The sequence below is a fragment of the Danio aesculapii genome, chromosome 3 (genome assembly GCF_903798145.1).
Source record: "Danio aesculapii chromosome 3, fDanAes4.1, whole genome shotgun sequence".
Lineage (NCBI taxonomy): Eukaryota > Metazoa > Chordata > Actinopteri > Cypriniformes > Danionidae > Danio > Danio aesculapii.
In genome coordinates this window covers 33,454,971-33,461,869 of record NC_079437.1, presented here as the reverse complement: position 1 = coordinate 33,461,869, position 6,899 = coordinate 33,454,971, and positions in this window count along the sequence as shown.

Sequence of the window (6,899 nt, the reverse complement as noted above, 5' to 3'; positions counted from 1 at the left end):
GTTTTTCTTTAAATTTATTTATTTATAGTTCACAAAAGTGCCTAAGTTGTTTGTCAGTGTTCAGCTGCTACAACAAGTGGTGCAACAGAAAAGAACCTACTGACAGCAGAGCTTTTCAGTGTTATCTGAGATATGGATGTGTGTGATGACAAGACAAAGTGTCTTTGAACTCCCTTCACCTCTCTTTCAAGTGTCTAATACTCACAGGTTGATAGCAGTATTGACCTGGGAAATAGAGAGGTGTGTGGGTGAAAGCAGAGGTATACCGCTGGACCTGGAGACTGCAGAGGAAACAGAAATTATATAACTAGTGAAGAGTGTGCACTTCTTGCACTGAACTCTTATTTGAATAGTTCTCTAATAAACAGTAGACCAAGAGAGTTGTACAATATGTTGTGTAATATATATAATAAAACAACAATAATAAAACAAAAATTAGCTGTTTGATCGACTACTTTCAGAGATATTCTGAAACGTGCATTTGATGGACACTTTACTATGGCATGTAGCACATGAGAGGACTTGTGTATCAAAGTGAAGTGACGCTGCTGATGCTGATAGGTCATGTGACAGTAATAACAGTAGTCAGACTGTATGATGTTTTAGACACACCAATGAAAATATGAAGAGATTATATGATTTAAAGTTATAATTTTCAAATATTTGAATGTGGTGGGAAGCGAAATTAAGATGAAGTATGTGTATTATATACAGTATATGGGTGTGTCTCATTCTGTTTGCTCAGTCATGAATACAGTTAATATGAATTTACTGGAAAGGGCCTGGATTGACTAAACACCAATGGAGAGGTTTTAAATTACAGTGTAATTGATGTTTAGCTAAAGCATTGAGGGATTTAGCACATCTACATACCACCAAATCACATTACAGGTTCAAAACTTAAATATTTATAAAAAACAATTTCTGTTTTATGGAGAGAAGATTTTTTTCAACACATTTCTAAACATAATAGTTTTAATAACTCATTTCTAATCACTGATTTATTTTATCTTTGCCATGATGACAGTAAATAATATTTGACTAGATATTTTTAAGACACTTCTATACAGCTTAATGTGACATTTAAAGGCTTAACTAGGTTAATTAGGTTAACTAGGCAGGATAGGGTAATGAGGCAAGTTATTGTATAATGATGGCTTGTTCTGTAGACTATCGAAAAAAAAAATAGCTTAAAGGGGTAATAATTTTGTCCTTAAAATGGTGTTTAAAAAATGTAAAACTGCTTTTATTCTAGACAAAATAAAACAAATAAGACTTCCTCCAGAAGAAAAAATATTATCAGACATACTGTGAAAATTTCATTGCTTCTGTTAAACATCATTCGGGAAATATTTAAAAAAAAAAAAAAAAAATTAAAAGGGGGGTAATAATTCTGACTTTCAACTGTGTGTGTGTGTGTGTGTGTGTGTGTGTATGTATGTATATATATATATATATATATATATATATATATATATATATATATATATATATATATATATATATATATATATATATATATATATATACACTGCTTAAATTTCAGAAAATGAGAACATTAATTTAACAGAATATAAAATTACACCTCATTGATACCTTTTATCCAAATTAGGAAACTTTTTAGAGGTGTCTTAAATATGAAGATGAGATAAATAAAAAGAAAGTTTAAAGTGCCGCATGTTTTTTCTAAAAAAAGAGGATGTTACCTTTGATGTTCTATGTAATATTGTTGTTTGTGAATGTAAATACTCAAAAACTAATTGCACAATAAAGGCAGTTATACAGTATCTCCTATATGCGAGAACGGATACTAAACTGCCTAAAATAAATCGTCAGTAATTCCAGTCTTTTTTCTTTTTTTCTGCACAAACCAATGCATAAAGGTGACAAATTTGCATGAAATTTCTAACGTCAGTCCATGGTCTTTGCTGGCTATGAACATTGTTTGACACTTTAGTTGAAGCTTGAAGAGGTTTGGATAATTTTATGGATGTATCGAAAATATGCTTTTTTCTGTGCTGTGAAAGCACTTCTTTCTAGACTCAGAAAGGAGGAGTTTAGAGAGACTGACTCTTTAAAGAAACCGTTTCAGGTACTGTTAGAGCACAGATGATGCTGAAATGTATATTACAGGAAAATGTAACTGTTTTTTGACCCTGGATGGTTGTACACCTACTGTACAGGACCTCCAGAACAAATCGAAGTACCTTTAAAATAGTATAATAGGGGCACTTTAACTCATGGCAGGAGATACTAACAATACCTGTAAGTGCATATACTGCTCGGCAGACGTTTGATTGGCACTAGTGCAGGAGTCAGTGTAACAAACAAGTGAATTAATTTCCCACTGTCAAACAAAAACACAGATCAATGTATTAAACCAAGTAGTGCAAGTGTCTTTTTCTTTTTTTCCCCCTGACTGGCAGTCTAGCCAGCGGATGCAGCTGATACAGTGGAGTCCTCAATCGGACCAGACAGCTGACTGCTCCAATCAGTCTCCCTTTACTCTTCCCTTGGACCAATCCGGCCAACCCAATTACCAGAGTCACTCTCTAATTGGCTGCCGACCCCACTGGCAGGCACAATGAACTGGGTCAGCGACTCGCAGCTTTATGCTGTTGTATTCTGATGTAACAGCATGCAGCATAAATGTATTATTGTTTGGGTAGGACTATTGTGATGGTAATTGCTTGAAGATTGTGATTCCCACTTGTTCAGTTCTCTAATGACTTGCTGCTGCTGGGAGGTAAAGTGAAGCTCTTGTTCACAGTGTGGGAACAGCTCTGTCACAGAACCCCAAAACATATGGGTTCACTCATTAAAGCCTGTTCTCTCTATGCATGCATGGCACCTAATAATAGCACGCGGCTCCTCAAGAGCTCCTTTATTTAGTCTCAAAATTCAAAGCTTTGTCTGGTGAGGAGTTCAAAACACTCGCGTACCTTCTCTAAAATCGTGACAGTTTCCCTGGTGATCCTCCTCTCAGGTTTACAAGACCATTTTTAGCTGCATACACACTGTGCCCGAGGAAGAACACTGTGCTGTGAGTAATGTTGACTCTGTCTTTGTCTGTGTGGGTCACATTGGCCAGTGAGCCGTTTGCTGGCTCCAGGGTTTTCCTTTGACTCTGTGGTTTCCATAACACTTGCTCCATGATTATACAAGTCATTTTTTGGAAAATGCGAATTTAGGGATAGTTTGTAATTCTGTCATATTTTTAACCCCAGTGTTGTTCCATCCAAACCTGTATGACTTTAATCTGCGTGACATAAATAATACAGAACAATCTCCTTCCTTCATTTTTAGTCAAACTCTGAGCACAAAAAACACAACAGATTCGCAAATCTCACTTCACATCCTGTTTATTGACCTTCCGTGATGTACATGCAGTGTGTGAAACATCTTATAGTGGAAAAAAAAAAGATTAACAGCCCTCACATTCACAAGCCACAGCTTTCGTTTCACATTAGCGCAGGAGGAGCCGTAGTTCTCATTCATTGTCCGGCGAGTCGAAGAGATAAAACCCACCGACAGCAATGAATGTGAATCGGGACCCAGAGCTGTGACAGTAGATGCAGAATCCAGTCTCTCGCTTCACTGATCAGCTGGGACAGCTTCACAGACACTATACAGCAGCCATCTTGGCCAGCTCAGCAACAAAATGGACTCACACATGTAGTCTCTGGCACTTAAAAGTTCTGTGTGGTCATGGAGTGTGTTCGAGAGGCAGGGTACACTCAACACTCGATGGTTTCTCTGACTTGCAAACTCACCGACAGCGTTGAATGTTCTCTGGGACTCGCCTGGGCACTGAAACACACTTTGGGCACTGCTGGGATTGTGTGGCTTTGGACATGCACACTATAAAATGGACATAAACACACTCATGTATGTCATGTGATATTGGTAAGAAGACACTTTAGTTTAGGCCACAATTCACTGCATTAACAAACCATTACCTAACACTACTAGCCTATCAAACTGCTAATTAAGTATTTATTAACAGTTAGTAAGGTAGAAGTTGGGTTTGGGATAGGATTAGGGATGCAGAATAAGATCATACTTTATAACCGCTAATAAACAGTTAATATCTTAATAATATGCAGGTAATAAGACAGCAGTAAACAGCATGAAATGGGACCTAAACTAAAGTGTTACCGAAATTTTCATTGTGTAAATTAATGCACATCAACAAATCACATACAATGAACATAAATAAATACATTTGATTCATATATAAATGATTATAATATCATTAAAATATATCATTTTTAACATTTTAAATGATATTTTCACTCTAAACAGACATTTTTTTTAAAATACAGCTATTATAATGCATTAAATCAAATAAACGCCTCATGTTGATCTATGCTATACAGAAAATACACAAATAAGTAAATAAAATTTCATCACCTTTTATAGTTTAGGTTGGTGTTTCTCAACCACATTCTTGGAGGACCACCAACACTGCATGTTTTGGATGTCTCCTTTGTCTGTCACACCTATTACAGGTCTTTCAGTCTCTACTAATGAGCTGGTGATCTGAATCAGGTGTGTTTGGTTAAGGAGACTTGGAAAATATGCAGAGCTGGCGCTCCTGTAGGAACGTGGTTTAGTAACACTGGTTTAGGCCAATCTACTACACTATATTGTACTGTACTATATTGGATAGCAGTACAATTTAGTTATAATTAACACTAGTATAATAGTTAAGGCCAGTTTAGCATTGCTACACTATATTGTACTGTACTATATTGGATTGGTGTACAATTTAGTATTAATTAACACTGTCTGAAAATGTGTACAGTAATAATGCATTCACACATGCACATAACAAATACACAAAAATATATCTAAAAGAAATAGAACCACATTAATGCACAACAACATTCACACTTATTCAATACAGCAAAAATCTTTATACAATTCTATAAATATATTAATACATAAATGCATGTTTTTTAAACACACACACACACACACACACATATATATAATAATGCATTCAATAAATGTTAACACACACTCACACACGTGCATACATACATATATAAATGATATTATCTATTGACCAATTCGTTTTTTGACATAAGGCACTATGTGCTCTCAGTCCATGAGTGGAAGCTTGGGTGTCTGGTGATCTGAATTAGGTGTGTTTGATGAAGGAGACGGGGAAATATGCAGAGCTGGTGCTCCTCCAGGAACGTGGTTGAGAAACACTGGTTTAGGCCAATCTACTACACTATACTGTACAATATTGGATAGGAGTACAATTTAGTTATAATTAACACTAGTATAATAATTTAGGCCAGTTTAGCATTGCTACAATATACTATACTGTACTATATTGGATAGCAGTACACTTTAGTAATAATTAACACTCGTATAATAGTTAAGGCTAGTTTAGCTGTTGTCATTGCCAGCGGAGACAACTCCACTGACAATCACAACATTAGCATTGCTACAATATATTAATAATAATAATATATTATTAGTAATAATGCATTCTCACATGCACATAAAAAATACACAAATTATATAAAAAAAAAAAGAACCACATTAGCGCACATCAACAAATCAACATTCACACCTATTCAATACAGCAAAAAATATATATACAATTCTACAAATATATTATTACATACATGCATATTTTATAAACACACACACACACACATATATATTAATGCATTTAATAAATGTTTGGCAATTAAACATACATGAAAAGTCGTGTATGTATATATATTGTCACCTTAGAATTATAAGGTATAATCTGACATTTTTGTTAAAATTGAGTTATTGACATATTCTTATTAAATGACAACTTATTTACATTATGGGATGTTTTTTTATAAGTTGTTTACAGTTTAAGACTTTTTATTTAAAAAAACAAATGTTATACACATATTGTTTGTATATGGAATGCAAAAACTTTGAAGCTCAATATCTCAAAATCATTCAGAATGCAAACAGAACCTTATAATTCCAAGCTGATGAGATTATATATATATATATATATATATATATATATATATATATATATATATATATATATATATATATATATATATATATATATATATATATATATATATGTACATATACACACACACACACAAACACACACACACACACACACACATATATATATATATGTATATATAAAATCTATTGACCAATTGGAGTCCCATTCCCTGCTCCCAGTCCAAGTTTGGGTGCATGGGGATCTGGTCATGTGCGCAGGGAAGTGGCGCAGGTTCTGCATGAAGTATAGCATGAGCTCTGTTGGGTCTATTATCTGATTGTGGGGGGAAGGGAGAAGGAGCTAAGAGAGAGAGAGAGAGCGGGAACAGGGGGTTGCCGATTGGAGAAAAAGAGTAGGGGGAAGGAGGAATCGAGGGAGCGGGCAGAAGAGTGGAGGTGGTGAGTGCATGTCTGGGCAAGGGGGTGTTGATCGATTCCAGGCTCTGCATTTCCAGACAGGCTGAATGGCAAAGGTCAAAGGGTCTCATTTCCTATGAAAGAGGGGCTGTCTGAAACGAGCCTCGTCCGTTTGTTGGCTTGATCGTGTTTGGAACGCACTCACGTACGCACGTGCAAACAGAAGGGGTGGCGTGCATGCAATCTCAAACATGAAAGCAAGTTTTAAAGGGCTTCTGGAGTGAGGGATGCATTACATAACAACTATTCGACAACAAAACCTGATTTCAAGGCTGAAGCAAACTAGATCAGCTGCTGGCCCAAACGTTGATCTTTTGACTGTGTGAGCAGGAAAAAGTAACTGGCCTGATGTTCGTGTTTGTCCAGCCATCGAAATGACGGCTATGTGAGATGCGGAAAAGAATGGGGGGAAGGGTCTGGAAGAAAAAACAAGGCTACCATGACAGACCCCCATCCCC